The sequence below is a fragment of the Lepeophtheirus salmonis genome, chromosome 12 (assembly GCF_016086655.4).
Source record: "Lepeophtheirus salmonis chromosome 12, UVic_Lsal_1.4, whole genome shotgun sequence".
NCBI classification, from domain to species: domain Eukaryota; kingdom Metazoa; phylum Arthropoda; class Copepoda; order Siphonostomatoida; family Caligidae; genus Lepeophtheirus; species Lepeophtheirus salmonis.
In genome coordinates this window covers 9,069,210-9,083,558 of record NC_052142.2, presented here as the reverse complement: position 1 = coordinate 9,083,558, position 14,349 = coordinate 9,069,210, and the positions used below count along the sequence as shown (strand labels likewise).

The 14,349-nt window shown below is 30.0% G+C and overlaps 4 long non-coding RNA genes and 3 other non-coding genes across 10 annotated transcripts; all 7 read right to left on the bottom strand.

Moving 5' to 3' along the window:
• Nucleotides 1-347: 347 nt before the first annotated feature.
• On the bottom strand, nucleotides 348-3,998 carry LOC121126742 (uncharacterized). Of its 3 annotated transcripts, XR_011782356.1 has the most exons (12): nucleotides 3,859-3,998; nucleotides 3,613-3,674; nucleotides 3,387-3,432; nucleotides 3,151-3,203; nucleotides 2,812-2,863; nucleotides 2,471-2,548; nucleotides 1,952-2,025; nucleotides 1,619-1,676; nucleotides 1,262-1,325; nucleotides 1,013-1,066; nucleotides 735-778; nucleotides 348-510 (listed from the first exon to the last, which is right to left on the bottom strand). It is a non-coding gene; the product is annotated as an uncharacterized lncRNA (long non-coding RNA). The 3 variants fall into 3 exon arrangements; XR_011782357.1 differs by lacking the exon at nucleotides 1,952-2,025; XR_011782358.1 differs by lacking the exon at nucleotides 3,387-3,432.
• LOC121127355 (small nucleolar RNA snoR639/H1) lies at nucleotides 1,779-1,916 on the bottom strand. The gene has a single exon (XR_005867808.1). It is a non-coding gene; the product is annotated as a small nucleolar RNA snoR639/H1 (small nucleolar RNA).
• Nucleotides 3,999-6,509: 2,511 nt separating the features above from the next.
• Nucleotides 6,510-9,155, bottom strand: LOC121126744 (uncharacterized). Of its 2 annotated transcripts, XR_011782359.1 has the most exons (8): nucleotides 8,832-9,155; nucleotides 8,489-8,566; nucleotides 7,971-8,043; nucleotides 7,639-7,696; nucleotides 7,283-7,346; nucleotides 7,034-7,087; nucleotides 6,757-6,800; nucleotides 6,510-6,540 (listed from the first exon to the last, which is right to left on the bottom strand). It is a non-coding gene; the product is annotated as an uncharacterized lncRNA (long non-coding RNA). The 2 variants fall into 2 exon arrangements; XR_005867150.2 differs by lacking the exon at nucleotides 6,510-6,540 and having other exon boundaries at nucleotides 6,757-7,087; nucleotides 8,832-9,153.
• Nucleotides 7,798-7,935, bottom strand: LOC121127354 (small nucleolar RNA snoR639/H1). Its single transcript, XR_005867807.1, has one exon. It is a non-coding gene; the product is annotated as a small nucleolar RNA snoR639/H1 (small nucleolar RNA).
• A 27-nt stretch (nucleotides 9,156-9,182) lies between the features above and the next one.
• LOC121126737 (uncharacterized) lies at nucleotides 9,183-9,912 on the bottom strand. The gene is made up of 3 exons (XR_005867142.2): nucleotides 9,813-9,912; nucleotides 9,573-9,634; nucleotides 9,183-9,387 (listed from the first exon to the last, which is right to left on the bottom strand). It is a non-coding gene; the product is annotated as an uncharacterized lncRNA (long non-coding RNA).
• Nucleotides 9,913-10,775: 863 nt separating this feature from the next.
• Nucleotides 10,776-13,168, bottom strand: LOC121126736 (uncharacterized). The gene is made up of 6 exons (XR_005867141.2): nucleotides 12,926-13,168; nucleotides 12,648-12,691; nucleotides 11,773-12,430; nucleotides 11,459-11,530; nucleotides 11,031-11,096; nucleotides 10,776-10,842 (listed from the first exon to the last, which is right to left on the bottom strand). It is a non-coding gene; the product is annotated as an uncharacterized lncRNA (long non-coding RNA).
• Nucleotides 13,169-13,688: 520 nt separating this feature from the next.
• On the bottom strand, nucleotides 13,689-13,826 carry LOC121127353 (small nucleolar RNA snoR639/H1). Its single transcript, XR_005867805.1, has one exon. It is a non-coding gene; the product is annotated as a small nucleolar RNA snoR639/H1 (small nucleolar RNA).
• Nucleotides 13,827-14,349: the final 523 nt, after the last annotated feature.

Genomic DNA, 14,349 nt, shown 5'->3' with positions numbered 1-14,349 from the left:
ACACACACTCACCATACAACAAATAAAGCAAGTTCCATCTTATTGAAAGAAGAAAGAAAAAAAAACGAGAAGGAAGCGCTGTTCGCAGACTGCGTATCGATCCCATGATATATAAGGAAACAACGGGACATAGCTGAGCACTGCAATCATTAATTTAGCAGAATGAAAACGCCAAACCTACGATATTAAAGATCGTAACTGGAGCTGGATCTGCATCGTTCCAACACGACGATATATTTTTGAATACAAAATAACAGCCACAATCAGTTTAAATTAAATCAATAAATAAAACGCAAAACTTAAAACCCCAACCATCAACCAACCAAACAATCAGCCATAACCCATACTTTGATCTTCATAACTCCTTTATTCTCATTCATTTTTCATGATATAGTTATAAGATACATAATAGATAATTAAATATTATGAAAAACTTGTGTAGTATTAATAATAAATACGGTTCGTATTTCTGCTAAAAATAAATTCTCATCAAAAAGTGAAAGCACATACCTGAAACAAAGAATAAAATATTAATCATTTGCACTAAAATTGGAAAGAAAAAAAACATATTTTTTGAACCGAAGACTCAGGAAGCAAATTTTCAATCAAAAGAAACTTCTGATAATAAGCGGAAAAGTTGTCATCAGGCAAAGGTTTTTTTTTTTTTTTTTTTTTTTTTTTAAATTATTAAACCACTAGCATCCTTTGCAACTTAAAAAGAGTTGTAAACTCACCTTATGATCATCCTGATTATCTTGAAGTTTCCTTTCTCCATATCCTAAAAGCAAAAGAAGAACTATAAATAATCACTTGAAAACCAGTGATATTTTAAGGAATTGTATGTGATGTTGGAGAGGTCAAGTCAATGGCATAAATGATCCTGACCAACTATGACAAAACTGAAGATTTATCTATCGTCATAGAGATACCAATCTTTTCCATGAAATTTAAGGAACGTTGGGTCCAAGAGACGAAATAAAAACCTCATCAAAATAAGTAATGAATGGCATACCTCTTAAATATTCCTACATAGAAAGGTACTTCTATCTTGAGCATTATTTTATATCTGAAAAGTTGAAAAATAAAAATAATCAATTCATTGCTTCCTCATATTATATTATGCAAATCCATTTAAAAGTGTTAACATTTTCAGGCTCATATCCGCATTAATTATAAATTATCATGAATTTTAAAATCAATCAAAATCAATCATCATTCTAATTTAAGTAGTAAATAATATATGGAGCTACAATTATTTTACCTTTTATCTCTTCAAGTCTTCTAAATTAATAGGAAACGATGTCTTCTGTATAAAATAAATTCTCCTATAAAAAGAAGAAAAAAAATTCTTTAGTAATGAGAAAAAGAACTAAAGTAAAACTTAAAATAAAAGTAAAAATTTGAAAAAGCTCAAAATTAATTTCAGACAAATGCCTCGTTTGTCAATCAAACAAGCGATTTTGATGGCATCATCTAAATCGACAGAACGTCAATATATAGACTACTCCACCAAAAATCTCAGTCTCGTCATCTAAGTCATCACTAAATGTAATTCAGAGCTTTTATTTTTCATTTTTTTATGTACTACATAAATATAAATTCAAAGACATTTAATTACCTCTCTAAAGATGAATAAAGTGCCCATCTCAGACCCAAGGAAATATTCCACGATTATCCTGTGAAAAAAAAGAAAAAAAAAGAAATGCTAACTTCAGTTGAAAAATAAAACGAAGCGAACACAAATTTTAAGTCATTACATCCCTTGGAAGGAAAGGACATTGTGCATAAAATTTCTTTGGTATCCTCTACTAAGAAAAGAATGACACCATACACATATCATCACTTTAATTTGCCCACCCTTAGCACACTTCTAGAATATTGAGTAACATCTAAAAGTCGGCTTAATTAAGTGGGGTTGTAATTATATTTAGATATTATAACAGATGCTTACCTTGAAAAAAAGGATTATTGAAGGAATATCCTATAAATTTTTCCGGCTTATTACATTTAGCATCTCAAATAAACCTTTAAAGAAAAATTAAGATATATATGAGATGATGAGAAGAAAAAAAGAATCTTTTATTAAAGATCCTCTTTGTAGTGAACTCTATTCCCGATCATATACGATTAGTTTAAACATATAGCCGTAAACTTAAGTCCACATTTATTTTTGAGGTTTAAAGAATTCTTAAGCAAATGAGCATTTGCAGAGAAGGTGAACATATCCTCAGTATATATTTAAGTAAAGTTCATCATACATAATCCTTACCTACATAAATCAAAGAAAGGAGGATAATTAGAAACTGAGTCGTACATATCATTCAGAGCTCCAGACATGAACAAAACAAAAATCAGTTTAAAAGTAAAACAATGATCTCTTCAATTCTACAAATCAGAATTACGTCCCTGTTTGTTTTGTTCATCATTTAGCAGCATTCTACTTATGATTGTATGTCATTAAAATGCTTACCTTTATTAAATCACCAAGAAGTTGGTTATATTATTCCAATAATGACTTATATCCCTTCAAGTCCCTTCACTTTCTTTCCTACAACACAAAATATTTAAGTTAATAAAATACCAGTTATTCAAATTATTACTTATTAAAATCATTTTTGTTTTTTTAATGTCATCAGTATCTCCTTCAAGTTATTAACATGTCGTCAAAAACCCAAGGAATAAAGGAGATTACGAGACTCATTGTACTTTTTGCCGGTACGAGAATGTCTTAAAAAATTGAGGATTTTTAAGCATTCCACTAATTCCGGCAAATAAACAAAATTAACTAATTATCAATGCAAGATAACTTACCATCAATATGATTCAGGTCAGTAGGCCAGTTTACTCCATAAGTAAATGAATTCTGAAAAAATAAAAAGATGCAAAGTTCAGGATTCAATTATGGATGTCTAAATTTGAACATTTAGGTTTTACTTCAAACACCCTATTAAAATTATTGTTTTATCGTCTTAGACTGAATCAGTCATGGATTATAATACTGAACAGGTGGAACAATAAATTTATTCTCAGCAGATAAGAAAATGACATCAGGCAGGAAATTGTAAATGTGCACACAGCACAAAAACACCATGATACATTCACCAATTATCTGCTTTTTGATCAGCAAAAATTAAGAATAAAAGAACTTACCATAGCTTTCAAATATGTCTCTCCTCATTCACCAGTTCAAAGAAACATTCAATCTAAAAATTAAAAACAAAGCATTCTTAGACAAGCAATTATTTTGATGACATATATATATATATATATATAAACTATTGAGTCAGGTGAGAATTAAGTCAACAAGTTTGTCTTATTTCAGGACAGGTCTATGAATTTATTCATCATTTAAATTAAAAAGCCTTATAAACAATATTCAAACTCACCTTGAACTGTAATCAAGTAGAATCCTCAGAATAAGAGAATGGACTTCTTTAAAATAAAAATAAAAAGTTTTTTGTTAAAAATAAGTTAGCATCACAAGAAAATATTAATTGTCTATCTTGAAAAATTATCAGGTGAGAATGATGTCCACAAGTATTTTCTTTTCAGAACAGGTCTGTGAATTTGTTTTCATCATGAAAGTATAACATAAAAAGCCTTTTGACTCACCTCAATATATTGATTTGAAAGTAATCTTGCCCTTTATTCTGCACAAGTCAAGTGTTTTAACCCTAGGTTTCAAAAATGAATAAAAAAAATTAATAACTCATGTTTATTAGTAGGAGTGAAAAATTCAATTAACGTTCTAGTCATTTTCAGATTTAAAAAACCTATCATCAAGGTATGAATATGCCTGGGGCGGTATCAAACTCATCATGGAAACAACGACGTTAAATAAAAGAGATAAGAACTTACCAAATTTGATTTTTCTGAGATTCCAAGAGACAACCACTTTAGCACCCGAGACTCGAGTAGGTTCATTCTTAAATACAACAACATAAAACATAAGAAAATATTAAAAATAAGCAAATGATTAGGGTCTAAATATATATATATATATATATTTGTAGAACTCTTCAGTGTTATAATTGAAACCTTTAAATTTTATCAACAGCTACATAAAAAGTATTATGACAGCCAAGAGTTGATCATCATAAAACAAGAACTATTGAGAATGATAAATTAATTCATCCAAACTTACATAGAGAGAATAATATGTTTGTAGATGATATCCTGAGTAGAAGAGGAATCTAAACAAGAAAATAAATGCCTTTCGTTAGTATTATAATCAAATAACGATGGAGAATGTCAATAGATTGAGGTAGCTATCAGATTTAGGATATGTCGTTGATAAAAGCAACGAAGGGGAATCCGTTTGCTTCCTCATTTTATTGAATTAACACCCATCCTTTTCGAGAAGAAAACAAACTTACATATAAGAAAAATCCTTGCATGCTTCTTCACTTTTATTTTTCGAGCCTATATCAAAAAAGAACAAAGATTAATTATGAAAGTCGTATTTAAAAAATACAGAAGATGCATGAATAAGGAAAAGTTATGTCAGACGTTAATGTTACTCATGTCAAAGTATGTTTCAGACATATGCTTGTCAATTATATATTATTCCTCATCATTTAATTCAAATGAAAATATTCAAAACTAATTTTTTTATTACCATTTTTGTATGTAATCCTTGCCCGTTATGCATCTCGAGGAGCAAGCTTCATCCTAAATGGGGGAAAAAAAACATTGAGAAAATCAGTATTCCAGCAAAGTAGAAAAGAATGAGTAATTTCTTGGATTTGAAATCAGTTAAGCATTATGGTGGAATGTTTTTCATCATAATCTTATCAAGAGTAGCAAATACAAAGTAACACTCATCACTTTAACAAATAAACTGCAGTGCAGTAAATAATGCATAACAAAAAAAGAGACTCACCTATCTTATTTAAGTTCCTAGTGATATGTAAGACCGGCCTCTTTTATTTATTCCCTTCTCAGATTCCTTTAAAAAAGAAAATTCTTTTAATAATGACCCCCTCATTTCTATGAACATTTTGAATTAAAGATAAAGATATTCAGTTGGTAGTGCATGTAAAACCAAGTCTTCAATAAATTCAATTCAGACTTAAATCGGTGTAGGGTTCATCAAATTAAAAAGCAAAATAAAAAGACGTCAATTCGTCTTAGAACATACCTCTTCCACCATTTGACTTCAATTCTAGCTCCTTGCTTGTAACTTTATTTTTTTCCTTGAGACAGACCTAATCAAAGGAAAGGATAAGGAATTAGTCATGGTTGCTTGTCATAAAATACACCAATGTACATATACATTAGTAGATTTGTTTTCTACATGGTTTATCTCCCTGGTCACAATTACGTAGTAACTACAAGAAATTCAGGAATATGTAGAAATCAGATATTTCCATCCACAATGACCTCTGTTGTAGTAAAACAACAGAAGCCCAGAATAAAAACTGATTACTCTAGGACGATGAGGCAGGTGGAATAGACTGTATAGGGAAAACAGCTCCAAAAAGGCCACAAGATTCGAGCATCACTCATAAGAGAGCAGACGCTCAGAACCCACGTCCACAATCAAACATTACATACTAATCTAACTCACCTCTCTAAATGCCTTCCGAATTCTTTTCTCTTTCATCTTTGTAGCCTTAATTAACTTCCTAACATCAGACTCCTACAAAAAGAAACGGTTGTTTTTCAATAAATTCCAAATATAAGATCATACAACATAATATAGGTATGTAAATGTATCAGGGGTGCGTGTTCCTATCTAGGAAAGTATAATAGGAAGACATAGCTAACCGCAAGAAATCCTTAATATAGCGATTTTGAAACGCCGAACTAAAAGTTTGAATCTTCTATTCGGAGCTGGAATCGCAACATCATCAAATAAGACATATCAAAGAATAACTTACTTTTCAAATCCGCACGTAGCTCATATTTTCAATTCACGGGGTGTATGTACATATATATATATATATTCCCACCACATACAACAAATAAAGCAAGTTCCATCTTATTGAAGAAGAAGAAAAAAAACGAGAAGGAAGCGCTGTTCGCAGACTGCGTATCCCGATCCCATGATATATAAGGAAACAACGGGACATAGCTGAGCACTGCAATCATTAATTTAGCAGAATGAAAACGCCAAGCCTACGATATTAAAGATCGTAACTGGAGCTGGATCTGCATCGTTCAACACGACGATATATTTTGAATACAAAATAACAGCCACAATCGGATTCCAAATTAAATCAATAAATAAAACGCAAAACTTCAGTATTTTTTTTTTTTTTTACTAAGTTCGTACGAATCTCAAAGAGGATAGAGTGAAAGGAAAGGAGGGAGGAAGGAAGGAAGAAAAAAACCCCAACCATCAACCAACCAAACAATCAGCCATAACCCATACTTTGATCTTCATAACTCCTTTATTCTCATTCATTTTTCATGATATAGTTATAAGATACATAATAGATAATTAAATATTATGAAAAACTTGTGTAGTATTAATAATAAATACGGTTCGTATTTCTGCTAAAAAAATAAATTCTCATCAAAAGTGAAAGCACATACCTGAAACAAAGAATAAAATATTAATCATTTGCACTAAAATTGGAAAAAGAAAAAAACATATTTTTGAACCGAAGACTCAGGAAGCAAATTTTCAATCAAAAGAAACTTCTGATAATAAGCGGAAAAGTTGTCATCAGGCAAAGGTTTTTTTTTTTTTTTTTTTAAATTATTAAACCACTAGCATCCTTTGCAACTTAAAAAGAGTTGTAAACTCACCTTATGATCATCCTGATTATCTTGAAGTTTCCTTTCTCCATATCCTAAAAGCAAAAGAAGAACTATAAATAATCACTTGAAACCAGTGATATTTTAAGGAATTGTATGTGATGTTGGAGAGGTCAAGTCAATGGCATAAATGATCCTGACCAACTATGACAAAACTGAAGATTTATCTATCGTCATAGAGATACCAATCTTTTCCATGAAATTTAAGGAACGTTGGGTCCAAGAGACGAAATAAAAACCTCATCAAAATAAGTAATGAATGGCATACCTCTTAAATATTCCTACATAGAAAGGTACTTCTATCTTGAGCATTATTTTATATCTGAAAAGTTGAAAAATAAAAATAATCAATTCATTGCTTCCTCATATTATATTATGCAAATCCATTTAAAAGTGTTAACATTTTCAGGCTCATATCCGCATTAATTATAAATTATCATGAATTTTAAAATCAATCAAAATCAATCATCATTCTAATTTAAGTAGTAAATAATATATGGAGCTACAATTATTTTACCTTTTATCTCTTCAAGTCTTCTAAATTAATAGGAAACGATGTCTTCTGTATAAAATAAATTCTCCTATAAAAAGAAGAAAAAAATTCTTTAGTAATGAGAAAAAGAACTAAAGTAAAACTTAAAATAAAAGTAAAAATTTGAAAAAGCTCAAAATTAATTTCAGACAAATGCCTCGTTTGTCAATCAAACAAGCGATTTTGATGGCATCATCTAAATCGACAGAACGTCAATATATAGACTACTCCACCAAAAATCTCAGTCTCGTCATCTAAGTCATCACTAAATGTAATTCAGAGCTTTTATTTTTCATTTTTTTATGTACTACATAAATATAAATTCAAAGACATTTAATTACCTCTCTAAAGATGAATAAAGTGCCCATCTCAGACCCAAGGAAATATTCCACGATTATCCTGTGAAAAAAAGAAAAAAAAGAAATGCTAACTTCAGTTGAAAAATAAAACGAAGCGAACACAAATTTTTAAGTCATTACATCCCTTGGAAGGAAAGGACATTGTGCATAAAATTTCTTTGGTATCCTCTACTAAGAAAAGAATGACACCATACACATATCATCACTTTAATTTGCCCACCCTTAGCACACTTCTAGAATATTGAGTAACATCTAAAAGTCGGCTTAATTAAGTGGGGTTGTAATTATATTTAGATATTATAACAGATGCTTACCTTGAAAAAAGGATTATTGAAGGAATATCCTATAAATTTTTCCGGCTTATTACATTTAGCATCTCAAATAAACCTTTAAAGAAAAATTAAGATATATATGAGATGATGAGAAGAAAAAAAGAATCTTTTATTAAAGATCCTCTTTGTAGTGAACTCTATTCCCGATCATATACGATTAGTTTAAACATATAGCCGTAAACTTAAGTCCACATTTATTTTTGAGGTTTAAAGAATTCTTAAGCAAATGAGCATTTGCAGAGAAGGTGAACATATCCTCAGTATATATTTAAGTAAAGTTCATCATACATAATCCTTACCTACATAAATCAAAGAAAGGAGGATAATTAGAAACTGAGTCGTACATATCATTCAGAGCTCCAGACATGAACAAAACAAAAATCAGTTTAAAAGTAAAACAATGATCTCTTCAATTCTACAAATCAGAATTACGTCCCTGTTTGTTTTGTTCATCATTTAGCAGCATTCTACTTATGATTGTATGTCATTAAAATGCTTACCTTTATTAAATCACCAAGAAGTTGGTTATATTATTCCAATAATGACTTATATCCCTTCAAGTCCCTTCACTTTCTTTCCTACAACACAAAATATTTAAGTTAATAAAATACCAGTTATTCAAATTATTACTTATTAAAATCATTTTTTGTTTTTTTTAATGTCATCAGTATCTCCTTCAAGTTATTAACATGTCGTCAAAAACCCAAGGAATAAAGGAGATTACGAGACTCATTGTACTTTTTGCCGGTACGAGAATGTCTTAAAAAATTGAGGATTTTTAAGCATTCCACTAATTCCGGCAAATAAACAAAATTAACTAATTATCAATGCAAGATAACTTACCATCAATATGATTCAGGTCAGTAGGCCAGTTTACTCCATAAGTAAATGAATTCTGAAAAATAAAAAGATGCAAAGTTCAGGATTCAATTATGGATGTCTAAATTTGAACATTTAGGTTTTACTTCAAACACCCTATTAAAATTATTGTTTTATCGTCTTAGACTGAATCAGTCATGGATTATAATACTGAACAGGTGGAACAATAAATTTATTCTCAGCAGATAAGAAAATGACATCAGGCAGGAAATTGTAAATGTGCACACAGCACAAAAACACCATGATACATTCACCAATTATCTGCTTTTTGATCAGCAAAAATTAAGAATAAAAAGAACTAAAAACAAAGCATTCTTAGACAAGCAATTATTTTGATGACATATATATATATATATATATAAACTATTGAGTCAGGTGAGAATTAAGTCAACAAGTTTGTCTTATTTCAGGACAGGTCTATGAATTTATTCATCATTTAAATTAAAAAGCCTTATAAACAATATTCAAACTCACCTTGAACTGTAATCAAGTAGAATCCTCAGAATAAGAGAATGGACTTCTTTAAAATAAAAATAAAAAGTTTTTTTGTTAAAAAATAAGTTAGCATCACAAGAAAATAGGTTAATTGTCTATCTTGAAAAATTATCAGTGAGAATGATGTCCACAAGTATTTTCTTTTTCAGAACAGGTCTGTGAATTTGTTTTTCATCATGAAAGTATAACATAAAAAGCCTTTTGACTCACCTCAATATATTGATTTGAAAGTAATCTTGCCCTTTATTCTGCACAAGTCAAGTGTTTTAACCCTAGGTTTCAAAATGAATAAAAAAATTAATAACTCATGTTTATTAGTAGGAGTGAAAAATTCAATTAACGTTCTAGTCATTTTCAGATTTAAAAACCTATCATCAAGGTATGAATATGCCTGGGGCGGTATCAAACTTCATGGAAACAACGACGTTAAATAAAAAGATAAGAACTTACCAAATTTGATTTTTCTGAGATTCCAAGAGACAACCACTTTAGCACCCGAGACTCGAGTAGGTTCATTCTTAAATACAACAACATAAAACATAAGAAAATATTAAAATAAGCAAATGATTAGGGTCTAAATATATATATATATATATATTTGTAGAACTCTTCAGTGTTATAATTGAAACCTTTAAATTTTTTTATCACAGCATCAGCCAAGAGTTGATCATCATAAACAAGAACTATTGAGAATGATAAATTAATTCATCCAAACTTACATAGAGAGAATAATATGTTTGTAGATGATATCCTGAGTAGAAGAGGAATCTAAACAAGAAAAATAAATGCCTTTCGTTAGTATTATAATCAAATAACGATGGAGAATGTCAATAGATTGAGGTAGCTATCAGATTTAGATATGTCGTTGATAAAAGCAACGAAGGGGAATCCGTTTGCTTCCTCATTTTATTGAATTAACACCCATCCTTTTCGAGAAGAAAACAAACTTACATATAAGAAAAATCCTTGCATGCTTCTTCACTTTTATTTTTCGAGCCTATATCAAAAAAAAAGAACAAAGATTAATTATGAAAGTCGTATTTAAAAATACAGAAGATGCATGAATAAGGAAAAGTTATGTCAGACGTTAATGTTACTCATGTCAAAGTATGTTTCAGACATATGCTTGTCAATTATATATTATTCCTCATCATTTAATTCAAATGAAAATATTCAAAACTAATTTTTTTAACCATTTTGTATGTAATCCTTGCCCGTTATGCACAAGCATAAAACATGAGAAAATCAGTATTCCAGCAAAGTAGAAAAGAATGAGTAATTTCTGGATTTGAAATCATTAAGCATTATGGTGAATGTTTTTCATCATAATCTTATCAAGAGGCAAATCTAACACTCATCACTTTAACAAATAAACTGCAGTGCAGTAAATAATGCATAACAAAAAGAGACTCACCTATCTTATTTAAGTTCCTAGTGATATGTAAGACCGGCCTCTTTTATTTATTCCCTTCTCAGATTCCTTTAAAAGAAAATTCTTTTAATAATGACCCCTCATTTCTATGAACATTTTGAATTAAAGATAAAGATATTCAGTTGGTAGTGCATGTAAAACCAAGTCTTCAATAAATTCAATTCAGACTTAAATCGGTGTAGGGTTCATCAAATTAAAAGCAAAATAAAAAGACGTCAATTCGTCTTAGAACATACCTCTTCCACCATTTGACTTCAATTCTAGCTCCTTGCTTGTAACTTTATTTTTTCCTTGAGACAGACCTAATCAAAGGAAAGGATAAGGAATTAGTCATGGTTGCTTGTCATAAAATACACCAATGTACATATACATTAGTAGATTTGTTTTCTACATGGTTTATCTCCTGGTCACAGTTACGTAGTAACTACAAGAAATTCAGGAATATGTAGAAATCAGATATTTCCATCCACAATGACCTCTGTTGTAGTAAAACAACAGAAGCCCAGAATAAAAACTGATTACTCTAGGACGATGAGGCAGGTGGAATAGACTGTATAGGAAAACAGCTCCAAAAAAGGCCACAAGATTCGAGCATCATCATAAGAGAGCAGACGCTCAGAACCCACGTCCACAATCAAATATTACATACTAATCTAACTCCCACCTCTCTAAATGCCTTCCGAATTCTTTTCTCTTTCATCTTTGTAGCCTTAATTAACTTCCTAACATCAGACTCCTACAAAAAGAAACGGTTGTTTTTCAATAAATTCCAAATATAAGATCATACAACATAATATAGGTATGTAAATGTATCAGGGTGCGTGTCTTCCTATCTAGGAAAGTATAATAGGAAGACATAGCTAACCGCAAGAAATCCTTAATATAGCGATTTTGAAACGCCGAACTAAAAGTTTGAATCTTCTATTCGGAGCTGGAATCGCAACATCATCAAATAAGACATATCAAAGAATAACTTACTTTTCAAATCCGCACGTAGCTCATATTTTCAATTCACGGGGTGTATGTACATATATATATATATATTCCCACCACATACAACAAATAAAGCAAGTTCCATCTTATTGAAGAAGAAGAAGAAGAAAAAAACGAGAAGGAAGCGCTGTTCGCAGACTGCGTATCCCGATCCCATGATATATAAGGAAACAACGGGACATAGCTGAGCACTGCAATCATTAATTTAGCAGAATGAAAACGCCAAGCCTACGATATTAAAGATCGTAACTGGAGCTGGATCTGCATCGTTCAACACGACGATATATTTTGAATACAAAATAACAGCCACAATCGGATTCCAAATTAAATCAATAAATAAAACGCAAAACTTCAGTATTTTTTTTTTTTTACTAAGTTCGTACGAATCTCAAAGAGGATAGAGTGAAAGGAAAGGAGGGAGGAAGGAAGGAAGAAAAAACCCCAACCATCAACCAACCAAACAATCAGCCATAACCCATACTTTGATCTTCATAACTCCTTTATTCTCATTCATTTTTCATGATATAGTTATAAGATACATAATAGATAATTAAATATTATGAAAAACTTGTGTAGTATTAATAATAAATACGGTTCGTATTTCTGCTAAAAATAAATTCTCATCAAAAGTGAAAGCACATACCTGAAACAAAGAATAAAATATTAATCATTTGCACTAAAATTGGAAAGAAAAAAAAAACATATTTTTGAACCGAAGACTCAGGAAGCAAATTTTCAATCAAAAGAAACTTCTGATAATAAGCGGAAAAGTTGTCATCAGGCAAAGGTTTTTTTTTTTTTTTTTTTAAATTATTAAACCACTAGCATCCTTTGCAACTTAAAAAGAGTTGTAAACTCACCTTATGATCATCCTGATTATCTTGAAGTTTCCTTTCTCCATATCCTAAAAGCAAAAGAAGAACTATAAATAATCACTTGAAAACCAGTGATATTTTAAGGAATTGTATGTGATGTTGGAGAGGTCAAGTCAATGGCATAAATGATCCTGACCAACTATGACAAAACTGAAGATTTATCTATCGTCATAGAGATACCAATCTTTTCCATGAAATTTAAGGAACGTTGGGTCCAAGAGACGAAATAAAAACCTCATCAAAATAAGTAATGAATGGCATACCTCTTAAATATTCCTACATAGAAAGGTACTTCTATCTTGAGCATTATTTTATATCTGAAAAGTTGAAAAATAAAAATAATCAATTCATTGCTTCCTCATATTATATTATGCAAATCCATTTAAAAGTGTTAACATTTTCAGGCTCATATCCGCATTAATTATAAATTATCATGAATTTTAAAATCAATCAAAATCAATCATCATTCTAATTTAAGTAGTAAATAATATATGGAGCTACAATTATTTTACCTTTTATCTCTTCAAGTCTTCTAAATTAATAGGAAACGATGTCTTCTGTATAAAATAAATTCTCCTATAAAAAGAAGAAAAAAATTCTTTAGTAATGAGAAAAAGAACTAAAGTAAAACTTAAAATAAAAGTAAAAATTTGAAAAAGCTCAAAATTAATTTCAGACAAATGCCTCGTTTGTCAATCAAACAAGCGATTTTGATGGCATCATCTAAATCGACAGAACGTCAATATATAGACTACTCCACCAAAAATCTCAGTCTCGTCATCTAAGTCATCACTAAATGTAATTCAGAGCTTTTATTTTTCATTTTTTATGTACTACATAAATATAAATTCAAAGACATTTAATTACCTCTCTAAAGATGAATAAAGTGCCCATCTCAGACCCAAGGAAATATTCCACGATTATCCTGTGAAAAAAAAAAAAAAAAGAAATGCTAACTTCAGTTGAAAAATAAAAACGAAGCGAACACAAATTTTAAGTCATTACATCCCTTGGAAGGAAAGGACATTGTGCATAAAATTTCTTTGGTATCCTCTACTAAGAAAAGAATGACACCATACACATATCATCACTTTAATTTGCCCACCCTTAGCACACTTCTAGAATATTGAGTAACATCTAAAAGTCGGCTTAATTAAGTGGGGTTGTAATTATATTTAGATATTATAACAGATGCTTACCTTGAAAAAAAGGATTATTGAAGGAATATCCTATAAATTTTTCCGGCTTATTACATTTAGCATCTCAAATAAACCTTTAAAGAAAAATTAAGATATATATGAGATGATGAGAAGAAAAAAAGAATCTTTTATTAAAGATCCTCTTTGTAGTGAACTCTATTCCCGATCATATACGATTAGTTTAAACATATAGCCGTAAACTTAAGTCCACATTTATTTTTGAGGTTTAAAGAATTCTTAAGCAAATGAGCATTTGCAGAGAAGGTGAACATATCCTCAGTATATATTTAAGTAAAGTTCATCATACATAATCCTTACCTACATAAATCAAAGAAAGGAGGATAATTAGAAACTGAGTCGTACATATCATTCAGAGCTCCAGACATGAACAAAACAAAAATCAGTTTAAAAGTAAAACAATGATCTCTTCAATTCTACAAATCAGAATTACGTCCCTGTTTGTTTTGTTCATCATTTAGCAGCATTCT